This window comes from Anabrus simplex, chromosome 3, assembly GCF_040414725.1.
Source record: "Anabrus simplex isolate iqAnaSimp1 chromosome 3, ASM4041472v1, whole genome shotgun sequence".
In the NCBI taxonomy this organism is placed as follows: domain Eukaryota; kingdom Metazoa; phylum Arthropoda; class Insecta; order Orthoptera; family Tettigoniidae; genus Anabrus; species Anabrus simplex.
Genome location: NC_090267.1, coordinates 349,721,299 through 349,740,930, shown reverse-complemented (window position 1 = coordinate 349,740,930; position 19,632 = coordinate 349,721,299).

Genomic DNA, 19,632 nt, shown 5'->3' with positions numbered 1-19,632 from the left:
GACCAGAAACCGGAGAGGGTGGCTCCAGCGACCACAGAGGTAACTGGGATAAGCTGAGGATGTCTTTTTATAGCTCACGAACGGGGAGAAATTTTACGAGCGGCTCGGGATTTTAACAAAGATGAAGGATTCTGAGCCGGAGGTAAATGAATCAAAAAACGGGTTACTTTAGGTCACACTAAAAAACTTTCATTTTTAGTTGGGATGGACCCCTTCACTTCTTGACTAACAGCGAATTCTGTATAAAAATTTAGTTACAAATTACACAATTAATAATAATTTAATGTTATTTGCTTTACGTCCCATTAAATACTTTTACGGTTTTCGGAGACTCCGAGGTGCCGAAAGTTTGTCCTATAGGTGTTCTTTTACGTGCCAGTAAATCTACCGACACGAGGCTGATGTATTTGAGCACCTTCAAATACCATCGGGCTGAGCCAGAATCGAATGTCAAGTTGGGGTCAGAAGCCCAGCGACTTAACTGTCTGAGCCACTCAGCCCGGCAAATTACACAATTAATTGTCTACTAGTGTTGATAGAAAACTTAACGCATGTCCCCTCTCTAGTAATATTCTTGGCCTAAGTGGAAGAATAAGATAGACGCTGCCAGGCTGATTGGCTCGGACAGTAGAATGCTGGTCTTCTGAGCCCAAAATTGGTAAGTTCGATCGTGGCTCAGTTCGGTGGTATTTGAAGGTGCTCATGGCGGTATATTTAGCAACACGTTCAGTAAAAGAACTACCGGGCGAGTTGGTCGTGCGGTTAAGGCCGCGCAGCTGTGAGCTTGCATCCGGGAGATAGTAGGTTCGAACCCCACTGTCGGCAGCCCTTAAGATGATTTTCCATGGTTTCCCATTTTCACATCAGGTAAGGCTGCACCTTACTTAAGACCACGGCCACTTCCTTGCTACACTTAGCCATTTCCTATCCCATCATAGCCATAAGACCTATATGTGTCGGTGCGACGTAGGGCAAATTGTAAAATAACTCCTGCGGCACAAAATTGTATCACTTCGGCGTCTCCGAAAACCGTAGCAGTAGTTACTGGAACATTATCTGTATTAGGAGTTAGCAGTGAAAACCACGGCTTTTATCCAGTGAAACCATTTTAGAATATTAAAATTAGCTTTAAGTTTCCGTCAATGCGTTGATCGTAGCGGCGAATTCCCATACATCACGAGGTTATCATACTATGGAATTGAATACTTACTTTCAGAGCACTGCTGCCACCAACACTAAGAAACACCGAGATTCGCAAATTTCTTCGTTAGACAACGCGAATTTTGATATTTTATGTTACGTAATGGAAATAATAATAATAATAATAATAATAATAATAATAATAATAATAACAATAATAGGCGAACCCGTCACAGTGCGGGAATAACGCTAGGAATAATAATAATAATAATAATAATAATAATAATAATAATAATAATAATAATAAGTCAGCCTCTGTGGTGTAGTGGTTAGTGTGATCCGTGGTTTCCCACATCTCCTCCAGGCAAATGCCAGGATGATACCCAAATTAAGGCCAAGGCTGCTTCCTTCCCTCTTTGTATATCTCTTTCGATCTTCCCATCTCCCGTCCGGTTCCATGGCTAAATGGTTAGCGTGCTGGTTTTAGGGTCCCGGGTTCGATTCCGGGCAGAGTCGGAAATTTTAACCATCATTGGTTAATTTCGCTGGCACGGGGGCTGGGTGTATGTCTCTCTTCATCATCATCTCATCCTTATCACGACACGCAGGTCGCCTGAATTTGTAGAGTTTTGCACTTGACAGCTCCTTATGTCCTTATGTCAGAGTGGATCGGTAGTTGAGGACTGCGGAGTATTATCTAATAGTTCATCAGCAAGACGCATGGTAAGTCTGTGGAAGGTGGGAGCCATTGGAGAGGAGTTGATCTCTAACATCACTTTATTGCACACATTGTAGTATTTATTTGCCTATCGGCGTAATATGATGATGACGACTTGTTTTAAGGGACCTAATATCTATGTCATCAGCCCCACGGAGTAAGAAGCAGAAACTCCACCCTGATAATTTGCATTAAATACGAGGTCTTACTTTGATGGTGCACAAACCTATACCTGTGGATCAAATATTATACTAATTTTTTTCCAGAGTTGGAGTCTGATAGTTGAGTGGCAAATCGCTGAACTAAAGAAATTAAACAAATGTCACCAATCAATGTTGTCAAGAATAGACAGTACCACGCCCCTCTCACGGACTTCCGTTGTTTTGAAATTATAATTCATTCCCTGAAGATTAATATATTTTCAATAATACATTATTCACAATAAAATCCACATGTGAAAACACCCACAATACTATCCATTCTTAAACTATTCTAACCTAAAAGTAACCTTCCAACTAATGACTATGAACAAACTAATTATGAATAATTGCACACATGGAATGAAATAAAAACACTCTGACAATACAAATACTGTACGCACACACAAAGATAAAACAGAATTTGCGGGGAAAGGACACACAGTGGCACTGACATATATATGCTCGGTTTAGTGCCATAAACATGTTAACGTTGCCTACGTTACCATGACAACTCGCCATTTTTCGCAACACCAAACTCCAACTGCAACTCGTTAATGCAGCAACAGTGTGCATTTGGTAGGAGTGCTTAGGCATGCTCTACATAGCACCCTTGCTTCTACAGTCACTTTCTTATTGTTATCACGATGTGTAAACAGACTGTGCGCATGTCTGTTACGCAACTCATAATTATTCACGTTATAGCAGGTGAAGATGTTAAACCTGCAGAACTCTGCTTAGAGTGCATGCACAGATAGGCACCGATAAATTGTCGAAGCTTAAAGTATATAAGTTGCACAAGAAACTAAAATCAATTATATTTTTTTATTATCTTTACGAATCATACGTGTGGTGTTGGGGGAAACGCATTGTTTATTTTCCATATTTTCTCCATATTTTGTAGTTTGAGCACATATGTTCCATATTCTTAGCCGTTAAAACCAATATAGTCCATATTTCGCCTAAAAGTTTTAAAATAACATACTACGTGTGTTCTATAATTTCGTCACTCGGTAAATCCCATTCATCAACAATGCGAAAACAGTTGTGTATGACACAAGTGTGAGGTATGACTGAAATTACTTTCAGCACAAATTTTCATGCATCAAAAAAGTACTTGAAAGGCTCCAAAACTCGCATCTGTCACTTTTTGAAAGTTTCGAAATTGTGATTAATACTGTGTAATAATTGAATAGTGGTAGAGGTAAAGTTGAAAGCATAACAAAACTGAATATTGACACTGTACTTTCAAAGAACGATGGATATGAAGGAATGGGAGAAGTTGCTAGCATGCTGTGTGGAGTTAACGATGGACTTAAAACCAGTTGGCATTGTGAAGTTCCGTTATTACATCTTCTGATGTTGAATGCAGTTTGTCAGTATAAATCTGCCTTCAGACAATAGACGAGGAACCACTTTCCAGCACATAATAGAACATTTTGTAATTCATTCGTTTGGTAACAGAGAATAAGAGATTGTGTTTTCTCAGAAGTTCGTATTAAAATGAGAAGTGAAACATTATGTTTCATGTAGATCTACTTTGTTTAGCTTCATTGAATTTTATATTAAATAGAAATGACCTTTTTTTTGCAGTTTCAAGTGCATATATACAGAAAGTCGTTTGGGTTCTCTGGTAACGAGTTTGAAGGCCTGTGGTGGTGCTGTTATCGACATGATCACGCCAAAACGGGGAGTGATGAATCACGTCAGGAGTGAGAACGTGTGTGTAAAGTTTCGTGACATTGGCTGCAACAATGCCGAAGAGATTGGCACTTACTGGCAGGGCTTCATAACAGCCCTTTCCGATGCAAAATGTAGTTATTCTACAATCCAAGGAATGTGAAATAAGCGTGATTTCTTGATATAAAAGAACGGGATCAGTGCTGTATTGAATAAAAAAAGGCAATGACCGATTGGATTTAATTCCAGAGGGGAAAAGCAAGCAAATCCACGACGAGCCATCAGCCATACACCACAAGTGGTGAGTGGTCTCAGGTGATAACCCTGACCACCAAAGGACAATCGAACGTAAGTTAAGGATGTCTATTTCAACAGTTAACACCATAATCAACAAGTACCTGCAATTAGAAAAGTGGCATAAGCGCCGGGTTCACAAGCTGTTTTCTCGTCACATTTCGGAACGTCGCACTAACGCAAGAAAGCTGTATGAGGGCTATCTGGCAGGGGACAGATGAAAAAATGTGGTGACTTTAACCTTAGTGACTGTAACAAACCCCGTACGATTTAATACCGCCCTAGAGACAAATTGATTTTTATCAAGCATTGTATAAAAATGCCAGGAAAGTTTTCTAAAGGGTTTCATGATCATCGCTGGATACCGCTACAGTGGCAAGTTAACCATTCGCCGTGTTGCCAACAATGTGAAGGTGAATTCTTACATACTATCAGCAAGGGGTTTTAACACCCATTTGCAACACAGATATCCTGGCACTGTATGGGAGGGCGAAAAGTCAGATATGGGTACATCAAGATAAAGCATCCAGCCACACCTCTCGTTCGACTTGTCTGTTCTCAGAGAGAATGGAGATGGAAACTGAAATCCGTGCAATTCCTTTTATTTACATTCCGGTGAAGGCACTCGATGGGTCACCCATGGACTTCCATGCATTTGGTCCCCTAAAAAGGGGCTTAGGAAATAGACGCACTATTAATGGCCTCTGGAAAGTCTATCAGGAGGAGTGGGGTAAGATAGACATGTTAGCTCTGCGATAAAGTCTGTTATGTTGTCGGACTGTAGTTAGAAATGCTGGCTTTCCAATTGAGCATAATCGTTGGTGGAGACATGGCTTTTCATAAACTAATTATCCTTCACACATCGTCCCCAGAGATCCCGAATGACCTGTAATTCCATATTTCAATAAAAATAACTAAACGTACATGTACATTTTTCATTAATTATTATATATAAATCCGTTCTCTGATAATGAGTTTTAAAAGTCTCAGTAGAGCACCGGTCTTCTGAGCGCAATTTGGCAGGTTCGATCCCAGCTCAATCTGGTGGTATATGAAAGCAAAGCAAAGTCACCTCCGTACAGGCCATGAAGGTCCTTGGAGAAGTGGAAGGTAAAGGCTTCCACCATTGTTAACCTCCGCATGTGATGGAGTAGAGTGGTTAGCTTGACGCCCGGCCGCCTTTGGCCCCAGGAATTAACCTGGTACTCATTTTTTGTGTAGGCTGAGTGAACCTCAGGGTATATGAAGGTGCTTAAATGAGCCAGCCTCGTATCGGTAGATTTCTGGCACTTAAAGGAATTCTGGCACATCAGCGTTTCCGATACCGTAAAAGTAGTTAGTGGGACATAAACTCAATGTAATAATAATAATAATAATAATAATAATAATAATAATAATAATAATAATAATAATAATAATAATTTCAAATAATCTCGTTCATATATGATCGACCCTCGTAGATAAGATCACTGTGTCAATTGATCTGATAGGTAGGCCAATTGAACCCGAATGAAAAATGATTTGAATAATACATTAGCATGTTGCGGGTGGGGGAGAATATGTGCCTTCCATTTCATTCTTCTTCAAGGGCGGGCCGTTTAAAAGGTCGGCCTGGGTGGAGGTAGGTCAGGTGATATGAACGAGTGGCAATGATTAGGGAGGAGTAGGTCGTGGCCAGATAGGATTGTCTGCTCAGAGATTAGACGGATTATTCCGGTAAACAAGAGTCCACTCCACGTCCTTCACTATTGTTCTCTAATAGGAGCCAGTGGGGAGGCTCGCGCCAGCCAATACTGCATGTCATCACCGCGTTCCTAGTATCGTCAATAAAATTGTGTAGTAGGAGTTTTACAATCGATCTCTCAGCTTGGAATTACACAATTCCTCATCAATGAGCAGAATTTTCAGACGTCTCTGATAGGATGAGAATCAGGAGGATATAGTATTTGTCGGGGCGCATGGGATATTTTAGGATTTTTCTTCAATAAGCCCCTGACCCCGATAACAGGAAATAGTGATATTTATAATGTTACAATGTTATTGGTTTTACGTCCCATTAACTACATTTTCATGGTTTTCGGAAACGCCGAGGTACTGAAATTTTGTTCCGCGGGAGTTCTTTTACATGTCAGTAAATTTGCCGACACGGCCGATGTATTCGAGCACTTTAAAATACCAACGGACTGAGCCAGGATCGAACCTGCAAAGTTGGAGTCAGAAGGCCAGAGAATAGAGATATTGATGGTCACAGTGTTCAGATACAAACATATATTATACGGAGTCGTTCTGTATTTCTGACTAATTTGGAAATTATATAAGACAGAAGATCGGTGTTACATCCTTCCATGAAGACATTCGAGGCGTTTGCTACGGCCACACTTGAAGTGCAGCAAGCACCTTCTACCATAGCCAGCCGGGCTGAGTGGCTCAGACGGCTGAGGCGCTGGCCTTCTGACCCCAACTTGGCAGGTTCGATCCTGGCTCAGTCCGGTGGTATTTGAAGGTACTCAAATACGGCAGCCTCGTGTCGGTAGATTTACTGGCACGTAAAAGAACTCATGCGGGACTAAATTCCGGCACCTCGGCGTCTCCGAAAACCGTAAAAGTAGTTAGTGGGATGTAAAGCAAATAACATTATTTATTATCTACCATAGCCAGTATCGCACACAACTTGAAAGTTGATGGGCATCGTCTAAGGTGACGACGCGTTGGTAAGACACCATATGTACTATCGGCGCACTTTTTAGCGATAGATTTGTGTACGGGTTTGAGGAGTAAGGAGGGAGCACTTCCGGTTCCGTTAGTACTGCCAACGGAATGGAAATGAAATCTGAATTGAATCGATAATATGATCGATCGATATAAATTTTCTAAACCTTTGTTATTTTAAGCCAACAACTGTGTCACACACACACATTATATAACATTATATAACATTTCTCGATGCGAATCTTATTCCTAGAGTGAATTCTATAGTTTGGCTTTGCTGTGTAAATAACAACAGTACTAGTAGGTAAAGTGTACGCTAGATGTCGCATAGCGATGCATAAACGATTCATATTTGTGTTTCAAAGATTACCAGTACGAATCTCGAAGATTGCCGAAGTCGACCGCTTCAGCACTAGGGTGTAAATCTATCGCTAAAAAGTGCGCAGATAGTATATACATTTGAGGCAGACCAGTTTGCGTTAACGTCTGAAACCGTGTAAAATGTCAATCCTAGATCCAGCAGGCAGAATTAACAAATTTAGGATTTCAGTGCAATAAACCCCTAATCCTTAAAACACGAAATAAAAGTAGTGATGGTTTAAGGTTTCAGATACAATGCTACAATTCTAAAATTAGTAACAAAAGTAACAGTAAAGATAGTGACACTAATTAATTGTTGTTTTATCTTTTCATTTGTAAAATACACTAATGAATTTGGACGGGAGAGTCACGGGCCTCGTGCATTGACATCCATTTGATTCAATTAATAATTCCAAACACATAGGCCTATTCTTATTCTTCTTCCGCTTTATCCGACCTGTGGGGTCGCGGATGGAAACGGTGTCGCACATGTGGACTTCGCCCATTTTTACGGCCGGATGCCCTTCCTGACACCAACCCTGTGTAGAGAGGTGTAATTACGATTACGTGTTTTTGTGTTGGTTGGTATTATGATGGGTTGTGTGAGTATGATGAGTGTGTTGGAACAAACACAAAGATCCAGTCCCCGAGCCAGAAGAATTAATCAGAGGCGATTAAAATCCTCGACCCGGCAAGGAATCGAACCTGGGACCCTCTGAACCGAAGACCTCACATTTGATCATTCAGCCAAGGAGTCGGACTCCAACAAACAAATTAAACAAGGGCTGGGATTGGAAAGGAAGCGGCCGTGGCATTAATTAAGGTACAGCACGATCATTTACCTGGTGTGAAAGTGGGAAACCACGGGAACCATCTTTAGGGCTACCGACAGTGTAGACTTCGATTACCTCAGTATGCTAATTTTACTCATTCAATACTAGCCCTCTGTTTGCAACATTTAACGCCTTTTTTTGAGAGAAATGTACGTTGTGATTACCACCACTGATTGAGGAAGGGAATGCACTGTTACAATCCCGCCTCTGTAGCAGGCAGGCGACTCTGCGTTTGTTTACAACAATCTAACATCGCTAGTTGTCTGTACATACGTGAGCTTTCAAGTGTTGTTTGTACATTTACGTTAAAGTTATATGAGCTCTGGATAATCTTTCTTCTGCGAGATGCAAAAATTGCCCGGTTTCAGTTCGAAAAAATGTTGTTCAACCATTGTGTTCATTGACAGTTTTGATCTACACATTGCAATAACCTATGTACTAAAGTTTCAATAATTTTGATTGAGAGCCATTCGTGAAATTGTCAACTTCAATCGGCTGTAATTCGAAAACTATCATTTTTTGAACTTTGTACCCATTGACACTTTTGATCTAAATGTAACAAAAACTTTTCATTCTGTCAAACATACGATTGTATTTTTACAGGTTATGTTTATAGTGTTATAATTCATATTGTAATTGCACTGTGTTTGACAGACTGAAAAGTTTTATTACATTTAACTAAGTCGATACTGAAAATTATGGCTTTATTCTTAACAAACTTTTGATCTACACACTAAGGACTATCATTTGTCAAAGTTTAAGTATTTTGACCGAGAGCCATCTCCCGTAACGATCGTGCAGATCCCCTTTGGGAGGTTCACAATTAGGACCGTAGTTGTTTCTAAATACATAAATTTTTAATGTACCTGGGAGTTTTTTTGAATTTCTGGATTCATAAAAAATATGCAACATATACATGGAATAATGTTGAAAAGCAAAACAAGAATCATTACTAGACCCCAGATTTTTATGCAGTAATAGGTTAGAATGCAAACTAATTTGGTTTTTAGGATGAGTAGTATAGGCCGCTATTCCGTAATGTAGTGAGAGTAACATAAATTCTAGGGGTTCTGATTTGCCCAACCCCTAACATCTATGCAAAACTCATAACCCAACTGTTGTACAGATTAGCCTGTTCTTGTTACACGCTTCAGTAAGTTTGGATTCTAACCTATTACTGCATAACAATCCGAGCTCTAATCATTAATAATAATGATCACGAAAGTTGCAGAAAGTTCTGTTCCACCTGCTTGATGTTGCAATGTAGTGGGATAGCCTATTGTTATCTGCTGTACCAGTGAACTCGTGCTCTACTCAGCATCATTAAACTTGGCTCGAGGCGTTTCTCGAGGCCAAGGTCGAGACGAAGGCAGAACAGTGGCAGGTAAGAGGCGCGTAGCGTTCAAGCAGTAACCTTACGCAAAAAATGGTATCGTTGCGGAATGTTCCTAAATTACATTGCGAGTGATAGTTATTTTAGTAACAAAGATTAGCCGGTTTTATTGAAGTTTTATTGCAGGGGTGGCCAAATATCCTTGATGATGTTCCATAATCATCGTACAATGACAAAACCATAATTTCAAGTTGCTTTAAGTCGCACCGACGCAAATAGGTCTTACGGAGACGATGGGGTAGGAAAGGACTTGGGATGGGATGGAAGCGGCCTTGGCCTTAATTAAAGTAAAGACCTAGCATTTGCCTGGTGGGAACATGGGAAACCACAGAAAAAGATCTTCAGAGTTGCTGACAGTGGAGTTCGAACCCACTATCTTCTAAATGCAGGCTCACAGCTGCGCGCCTCTAACTGCACGGTCAACTTGCTCGGTACACCATACAATAGCAAATAAACAGTCTGTGTCAGAATAAATTAAATTTTATTAGAACCTGTTATTGGGAACTAAATTCCATCATCAGATATTTTAGAAATTTTAAATGTAACCAGTGTATTAGTTAATTTTACTTATAGTAAGTAAACTCATGACCTCGCCCCGAGGTGGTGCAGCTCATTTCAGGCACATCCCGAGTGAAGTTGAGCTACAAGTACCATCTTTTCAAACACATACCAACCCTCCTGCCATTCTTAAATTTCGGGCAGTACCGGGAGTTGAACCCGGACTACGGAGGCGAACACTTTACTGATAGAACCGATTTTCAGAACTTAATTCTAATAGATTTTAATTTATGCTGATAGAGATTGTATTTCTTGGTCCCGTGACGGCTCAGTTACGAAGTAGAAGACTCGATAGAGGTCACAGTTATGAGGGCACGCCTCCCAGCCACATATGGATATGTAATCCGTAAGAACAGTTTTCGTTGTGTTCATTTTCCTATGCCTACGTATAAAGGAAAATTAACCTGAAATACATTATTTTCTGGGAGTGAGTGAATAACTTAAGTCACACAAACAACATTCCTACAGTACGATATGGTAAGGTTCATTTTCCTGTACACATTCGCATAGGAAAATGGACACAGCGAAAATTGTTGTGATGGGCTGCATATTCATATGTGGCTGGAAGGCGTGACTGGTCTTGAGGGAAATAATGGATAGGAACAGCATTGTCAGATACGTGGTATTAAAACTAGGCCGTTGATATAAGCCTGTTTCATAGAGCATACTATTTCATAACTTTCAAGCCGGTCTGAATACCTCGAACGGTAGAGCGCTGACCCTCAGAGCTCAGTGTGGCGGGTTCGATCCCGGCTCACTCCGGTGGCATTTGAAGGTACTTAAATACGCGAGTCTTATCTCAGTAGTTTTAATTAGCTCTTAGAAGAACTGTGAGACAACATTCCGGTACCTAGGCGTCTCCGAGAACCATAAAAATGCAGTTCTTTCCTTGCTGTTTTTTTAAAGTAGCACGGGCTCCCATGGCGACGATATGACAGGACAATGCAAGGACTGGGAAGGAAGCAACCGTAGTCTTAATTAAGGTACAGCCTGATATGAAAATAGGGAATCACGGAATGCCATCTTCAGGCTGTCGATGTTGGAGCTCGAACCCGCAATCTCCAGGATACAAGCTACAAGCCTTGAAACGCGTAGCCAACTTGCTCGGTTAAAAGTAGTTAGTGGGACGTACAACAGATAGCGTAATAATTCATAACTATTATCTCTTCAATACGAATACCTTTCACCTGTTTGTATCGATCATATCCCCCTGCCCCTGCGCAAATCGCTATGTCATAATATGTTTGGAGAAATACTGACCCGCAGCACATATTAAGAGCGAGAATTCCTTAACAATATTTATTCGCACAATATTGAACCTCAGATGACAGAACCTTACCGACCAAAGTTCTAAGCTATGATGTTTCACATAGTGGTTTTTTAGACGCAACGGCGATAGATTTTTGTTTTTTTTTCACTAGTGGCTTTACGTCGCACCGACACAGATAGGCCTTATTGCGACGATGGGATAGGAAAGGCCTAAGAGTTGGAAGGAAGCGGCCGTGGCCTTAATTAAGGTACAGCCCCAGCATTTGCCTGGTGTGAAAATGGGAAACCATGGAAAACCATATTCAGGGCTGCCGACAATGGCATTCGAACCCAGTATTTCCCGGATGCAAGCTCACAGCCGCGCGCCCCTAACCGCACGGCCAACTCGCCCGGCTTTTTTGGTTAAAAGTGACAAGAATTCGGGTAGGTTTTCGGCGGTGATAGGGTAGCACAGGATCAGGACTGAGAAAGAAGCGGCTCTGGCCTTAATTAAGATACCGCCTCAGCATTTGCCTTGTTTGAAAATGGGGAATCACGGAATACCATCTTCAGGGCTGCCTATGTTTAAGTTCGAACTCATCATTTTACGAATGAAAGTTTACAGCTACGCTACCCGTAGCGTGAAGCCAACTAGTTCGGTCTAGACAGAAATCTGGTTTACATATCTTCATTCACTGAAATTCACTGTCATATATGCGCTCTACCCCGCGGATGACACTTGCTGCATATTATTTCGCCGCCAGGAAGTCCTCATACCTATTTTGATTCTTTGTGAGTTCCATCTTTGCAAGGCGAGTTGTATTTGAGCTAATGATTAATAACATTCATGAGTCCACCATGGGTGTTGTTTTTTATTTCGTTAGTAAGACCGTCACCTCAGCCGTTTTAACAATGGAGCTTTTTAGTTGATCCCACTTCTTTGGACCCAAGCACTCGAATTTATGAGCGAACTCTATGTTGGTTTTCAATTTTTCTGGAATTTATGAGCGAACTCTATGTTGGTTTTCAATTTTTCTGCGTCAAATCTATTGATTTCCTTTGTCCGGACTCGTCTGTATTTCTTGTAAGAAGTTTGATTTTGATCTTAGAGAGAGAGAGAGAGAGAGAGAGAGAGAGAGAGAGAGAGGGGGGGGGGGTAGTAGTCCGAGTAAAGACTAACGTTTCTCAGGACTTCAGTGGCAACATGATCATTTCGAAACTCACTCAGTTAGGATTTGGGGATGTCCTTATCAGTATTGTTTTCTCGTTATATGTTTAAAGGTTGTCGATTTTAGAACAAGACTGAATGCTCTACAGAGCTCTGTAAGTCTTTCTTGATTCAGATTGGTTTGTTGGCTGTCTGCGTGGTTTTCAACGATGTTCTAGAATTTCTTTTCTTTGCCAATCTGAGCATTGACGTCTCCAAGCAAAATAATCGTGTGTTTGTTGAACATATTCTGGATGAAATCTTCCAGAACCTGTGTGTTCTGTATTGTATGTTTTCTATCTGCGTCTTTTCTATTCGCCTGGTAGATAGGCGCACGTACATTTACAAGCGTGTCGACTTTGTTCGTGCTTCGAAAGCTAAGCATAGAGTATCGGTTGTTAGGAGATCTGAAGTCTGTGACCGAGTATGACATCTTCCCGGTGACAATAAATCCTGTGCCAAGGTGTGGAACAATTTTCATCACACGTTTGCTGGTTTTCCCTTTGAAGATTCTATAACCCTGTGATTCAAAGGCATGTTCATCAGTAAACATTGTTTCTTAAATTGCCGCGATTATTTCATGATAAGGAAAGAAATGTCCGTGAAGTGTTTAAGTTTACCAACTTTCAGGAGGGAGGTGGCATTGAAGTTTGCAAAGAAGTTTCGGTGTTTGTGGCTGATCTTGTTTCTAGGAGTCTCCGAAACCTTTATGCCTGTCGGTGCAGTCTCCTCAGAATACGAAGGCCCTTATGCTTCCCTTGAGGTGACCGTGGATTGATTACCACCCGTGGTACTAGTTCCTGTTGAACATTTCTCCATGCTTTGCAGTTGAAAACTTGAAGTTTGTGGTCGGTGTTGTTACCGACAAGAAAAGAGCCCGATGTTCGGTTTTGTACGGTATTTGCTCCATACCCAATTCTTCGGTTTCTTCTTCTTTTTATTGCTATTTTTTGTTCGTTATGTCCAACTAAGGAGCGCGACTGAACTTATTTACCTTATGTCGTTGCCTTTTTCTTCTCCCCAATCTTCACCTTCTTGCTGTGGCTTTTCTTGCGATCTTCTGACCAAGTTTTGTTGGTGGTAATGCTTGGATGATGTTTAAAGCGACGATTGTCGACTAATTTTCTGAACTTAGATCTGTCTAACTCAATGTCATCTGTGATGACTATTTCCTGAAGATCTTTTCCAAATTTGAGCAGCCAACTTTCTTTTTATCTTTCATTGATAGGGAGAGGTTCAGAATTCTCTTGGCCAATCTCTGATTACTCATTCTGAGAATATGTCCATAAAATTTCAAAACGTCTTTTCCTAAATGAGTCTGAGATTTTCTCAGAGTGTTGGTACAGGTCATGAGATTTCCTTATCATCCAAATTCCACCTGTACAGCCTGGTCCAAACATTTTCTTTAATATTTTTCTTTCTTGCTTTTATACATCCTTAATCAATGATGTGCCCCAATGATCAGTGTTTCAGACGCATATAGTGTTTCAGGCTTGACTACAGTGTTATTATGTCTTAATTTTTCATTTGAGTATATGGAGTTGTTGTTATTATATCTGCTCCAAGTGAGTCTGTATGCTCTTTGCAGTTTAGAGACCCTTTCTTTGTTTACTTCGCGATTGAAACGTGAAGGTTGGATGACTTCTTCCAGGTATTTGACTTTAGACACGTGTGATACTTTCCCATATTGTGTTTTCATTTGCTGGCCATCTAGGTACCGAAGAGATCCTCCATGTAGTGAGCTTTCTGATATATGATCTGGAGTGTAAGGCTCGCTACCTTCAACCTGTTACTATGGTGGATTATTGTCATTATTCATCATTATTATTTACGAATAAGCCCATTTAAGACTACATAATCTACTTAGAGGCATCTGTTTTCTTTCCTTTGTGCCTCTATTTCTTTCATTCTTTTGCTGTCGACTTCTTTCTCCCTTTGGTCCAAGTAGCCGATCGTTTTCTTCAGCATGTCGCCTTGGTCAACTTGCCATTTGGATCTAGAGATCTCCCTGTTTTGGAAGTCGTTTTCTGTGATTCCTGTCAATTTGAGGCTGTGTTTGATTTCACTCATCCATTTTTTTCTATTGGCTTTACGTCGCACCGACACCGATAGGTCTTATGGCGACAATGGGACAGGAAAGGCCTAGGAGTTAGGAGGAAGCGGCCATGGCCTTAATTTTTGCCTGGTCTGAAAATGGGAAACCACGCAAAACCATCTTCAGGGATGCCGACAGTGGGATTCGAATCCACTGTCTCCCGGATGCAAGCTCACAGCCGCGCGCCCCTAACCGCACGGCCAACTCGCCCGGTACTCATCCATTTCATAGTGTCTTGCCTGGCTGGGTGGTTCAGACGGTTGAGGCGCCAGCCTTCTGACCGCAACTTTTGCAGATTCGATGCTGACTCAGTCCGGTGGTGTGCATCAACCCGCAGTCGCATTGAGTCCTGGATGCGCTCATGTACCCTTGGAGTAATGCGTATGCATGTATCAATGCTAACGGAGGACATTTTGAACATTTCATTAAGAATGAGCTTCAAGTGGTTCGCTGGTACGTTCTGTACCTGTGTGTTTCCCATGATTAATGCAATACCAGGTGTATACATACGTGTTTGCCGGTTCTTTTGTGGTAAAGAAAACACATACTTTTCAAGTGAAATTCATCTTTTTGTTTATTCAAAATATTAGCGATCGGCTTCTACACACTTCACCCATCCTTCAGGTAAATCATGCCAGAAAAACTGCTTGTCTTTTTCGGCAAACCATTCGTCGAGCCATTTTTCAACTTCCTCGAAATTGCTGAAGTGCTGCTCTGCGAGCGCGTGCCCCATTGATGCGAAGAGGTGATAGATGGTGCCAGGTCGGGGCAGTACGGCGGGTGCGGAAGGACGTCCCATCCAAGCGATTTCAAGGTGTCTTTCACTGGTTTTGCTGTGTGAGACGGTGCATTGTCGTGTAACGAAATCACTTTGCCATGTCTTCTGGCCCATTCCGGTCGTCTTTCGATCAATGCGTGATTTAAATTAATCATTCGTTGGCGATAGCGTTGTGCATTAACGGTTTCGCCAGGCTTCAAGAGTTCATAACACACAATACCGCTACCAGAGCGCGCTCTTATCTTTGACACAGAAATCACCGTGTTTAAATTGTCTCACGTGTTCTAATCGATGGAGCGTCTTCACTATATGTTTCTACCAGTAAACGATCACCATTCCACAGCTTTTTTCTTTTGGTTAAACAAGAAAAGCTATGCGTGCCGCAAATGTTATTTTTCAGGCAACGTCGACATGATCACTGAACGATACAACACGGACCCTAGTGTTTGGCGGACTCGGCTGGTGTCTGCTGGTAAGTTAATGTCAGACGAACAAACTGACGTATGTGTCAAAATCATACGCTGCGTACTGTTCGTTTGCGCCATCTCTTAGTGAAACCGGAAAATACTTATGCATACACCTGGTATGTAGGGTTGTAGACAATGGGCCCTAACGTGAAAATAAAGCATTTGCGTGCCCATGTCATATAGTATACTAGCTGATGTACCCGTGCTTCGCTACCGGATTCTAGAAAAGACTGACTTTGGTTTTCCTAACTGAAGTCAACGTAGGTCATTACAAAAATGCTAGTAGGAATGTAGCGATTAAAAGCAATGTTATCATATGAAATACTCGATCAAATGAAAAACCGCACATTTTCTCAATTTTAACGAACAGTACTACGGTGCCGATTTAACAGTCCAAAGTTCCAGAGCTGGAATGACCAGGCCGCAGACTGCCGTAAACACTGCCTCAGAGTGGGATTGAATAGCTCGATTGCTATGATGAACCAGTGTGTTATGTACCAGAAGTATCAGAAAATTTATGAACCAGAGGAATGGCATGCTAAAGAAGAAAGTTATCTAACTCCCCAGCTACTTCCCGCCAATATTCAGGCAGGCTGTTATACTCGGTACGACGGGGTGAGTTGGCCATCTGGTTAAGAACGCGCAGTTGTGTGCTTGCATCCGGGAGATAATGGATTCGAACCCCACTGGCGGCAGCCTGAGAATGGTATTTCGTGGTTTCCCATTTTCACGCCAGGCAAATGTTTGGTCTGTACCTTAATTAAGGCAAAGGCTCCTTCCTTCACACTCCTAGCCCTTTCCTACTCCATCGTCGCCATAAGACCTATCTTTGTCGGGGCGACGTAAAGCAAATTTAAAAAAATATACTCGGTACGCAGCAGTAATCCTATCTATCGGAGATGAGTGGCAACAGAAGACACAAAGCACTCACGACACACAATGGTCGATGTAATGCTATTGTTGGTCAATTTCATAAGCTTTCTATATTGTAGGCCTCCACATTTATTTTTTCTTCGACTCGGTGATATTAGGGCGTTTTATAAAATTATTTATAGCGTAGACTGTTGTTCCTTATTCCCCGACTTTACATACCGATTTTCATTAAATTCTGTGTACCCATTTCCTCGTGACTCGGCTTCGATATGGACTTAGTAACAAAAATACAAATTCATGAATATCTCTGTGATCATAGACGGTACGGTAACAATGTATAAGACATAAATGATCGGAAATTTAATACTGTATAATGTTGTATGTCCGGCGCTCCATTCTCGCTCCGCCTGCCAGCTGCACGCGCGCCTGTGTATCATTCTGCTAGCTTCGACGCGCAGCCCTCAGTGCGCGTGCCTGACCATCGAGTGTACTATAAATAGGAGCTCCCTTCCTGCTCAATCGCCCACTTGCCCCGGTGTCCAGCTCCAGAATACACCCTACGTCGAGCACGGAGGCTACTCCTCTTGAAAATGTGCTTCGACCAGGTGGACTGAATTTCTGGCAGTACGAGGTTTCACCTCTGGTCACCGCTCCCTTACCTGTTTCCGCTGCCTATGTTCCGTAATTCTTTTACAAGCCATTTTCATTCCCTAACTTATGCAAGCTCCCTTAGTTTCGCTAGGTGGAATTTCTTCAATCAATTGAACTTGCTTTTTAGGAATTCAGGCACTTCAACAAACAAGGACTCTCATAGACATTTATGTTAGTGTGCCAGATAGTTCTCGACTATCAACGTGTCAATTCACAAAGACTATCTTTTCAAGATAGAAGTGTATATAAAGACTGCAAACCTGTACATATTGTATAAAGACAGACTTTTCTCAAGATTCAATATTCCTTTTTGCTTCAAAATAAATTTCAGTTATTTGTGTAAATATCATAAAGTGAAGCAATAAAAGTTGTGTTCTGTAAACTTCAACCTTGGTTACAACATATAACTTTAGTTATGTAGTATTTATCGATACGACCACTAATAACATACATATTTGAGAATTACATTTTAGGCCTTCTCCTAAACTACCATTTCACTCAGCGTGAATACAATTAATTATGACCTACATTGTAGCAACTTATTCCCCGAACTTGTCTACCGATTTTCATTAAGATACGACCTCTAATAACATAAATATTTGAGAATTATTCTTTTTTTGCTAGGGGCTTTACGTCGCGCCGACACAGATAGGTCTTGTGGGGACGATGGGATAGGAAAGGCCTAGGAGTTGGAAGGAAGCGGCCGTGGCCTTGATTAAGGTACAGCCCCAGCATTTGCCTGGTGTGAAAATGGGAAACCACGGAAAACCATTTTCAGGGCTGCCGATAGTGGGATTCGAACCTACTATCTCCCGGATGCAAGCTCACAGCCGCGCGCCTCTACGCGCACGGCCAACTCGCCCGGTGAATTAAATTTTAGGCATTCCCATAAACTACCACTTCACTCAGCGTGAATACAATTATTTATGGCATAGATTATATCTACTTATTACTCCGAATCTGCATACTTATTTTCATTAAGATACGACCACTAATAACATGAATATTTGAGAATTAAATTTTAGGCCTTCCCCTAAACTGCCATTTCGCTCAGCGTGAATACAATTATTTATAGCCTAGACTGTAGCGACATATTCCCCGACATTGCATACCGATTTTCATTAAATTCTCTTGAGCCGTTTTCTCGTGATGCGTGTACAGACAGACAGACAGACAGACAGACAGACAGACAGACAGACATTACGGAAAATTAAAAATTACGTTTCCTTGCTCCTGTGGACACGACTGATACAGAAATACCATCTTTTTAAAATTCTGAGCAATGTACAGACAAAACTCTTATTTTATATATATAGATTTTCTTTTTCTGCGTGTACCCTCTGTGGGTGGGGGACGCAGACAAAGAACTCACCCACGTTATCCCCTGCCTGTCGTAAGAGGCGGCTAAAAGGGGCGACCAAGCGATGATGAAATTAGAACCATGAGACTAGTTGTGATTAGTACCATTACGTGAGGAACACCATGGGTCGACGTTACTTGCGATTAGTACCACCATGTGAGGAGCAGTACCATTTATATGCGGAACACTACGAGTCTGGTCGTTGCCTGTGATCAGTACATTCGTGTGCATTCCACCGTGGCAGGGAAGCGGGCACTCTAGTTTCATACACTGGTATCTAGCGCGAAAACAGTACACCAAGCGCCGAGCACTGCGCTCGAATGGATTAGTTCCACTATGTTCAGAATGGGTCTGTGTTACCCTTGAGTAGCAGCACCACTGTATGAGGAATATCATGAGTCTACGTTGCCTGTGATTAGTACCACTATGTGAGGAACACCATGGGTTTGTGAATCACCCGTGATTAATACCACTGCGTGAGGAATCCCAAGAGTCTGCGTTGGTTGAGAGTAGTACAATTATGTGCGGAACACCATGGGTCTGTGTTGCCTCCGGGTATTACCATAATGTGTGATACACCGTGGGTCCTCATTGCCCATGATTAATACCACTATGCGAGCCACATCATGAGTATACGTGGCCTGTGCTTAGTACTCCTATGTGAGGAACACCACGGATCTAATCGGTGCCCGTGATTAGTCCTACAATGTGAGGAACACCATAGGTCTACGTTGCTTGTGAGTAGTACCCTTATGTGAGGAACACCATGGGTCGGTGCTACCTATGAGTGGTGCCGTTACGTGTGACAAACCATGGGTCTGCATTACCTATGATTAGTACAACCATGCAAGGAACACTGTGAGTCTTCGTTACCTGTGATTAGTACCACTATGGGAGGAACACCATGGTTCTGCTTTACCAGTGATTTGTACCATTATGAGGCGCCGGTAACCTTGATTTTGGACCCCTTTAGAAAACAAGCATCACTAAGGCATTGTGAACTGGATCCACTGATTGTTTTGGTTTCACGATTTTTCTTTATTCGTTTTAGATTTTAGTCAATCCTATGTG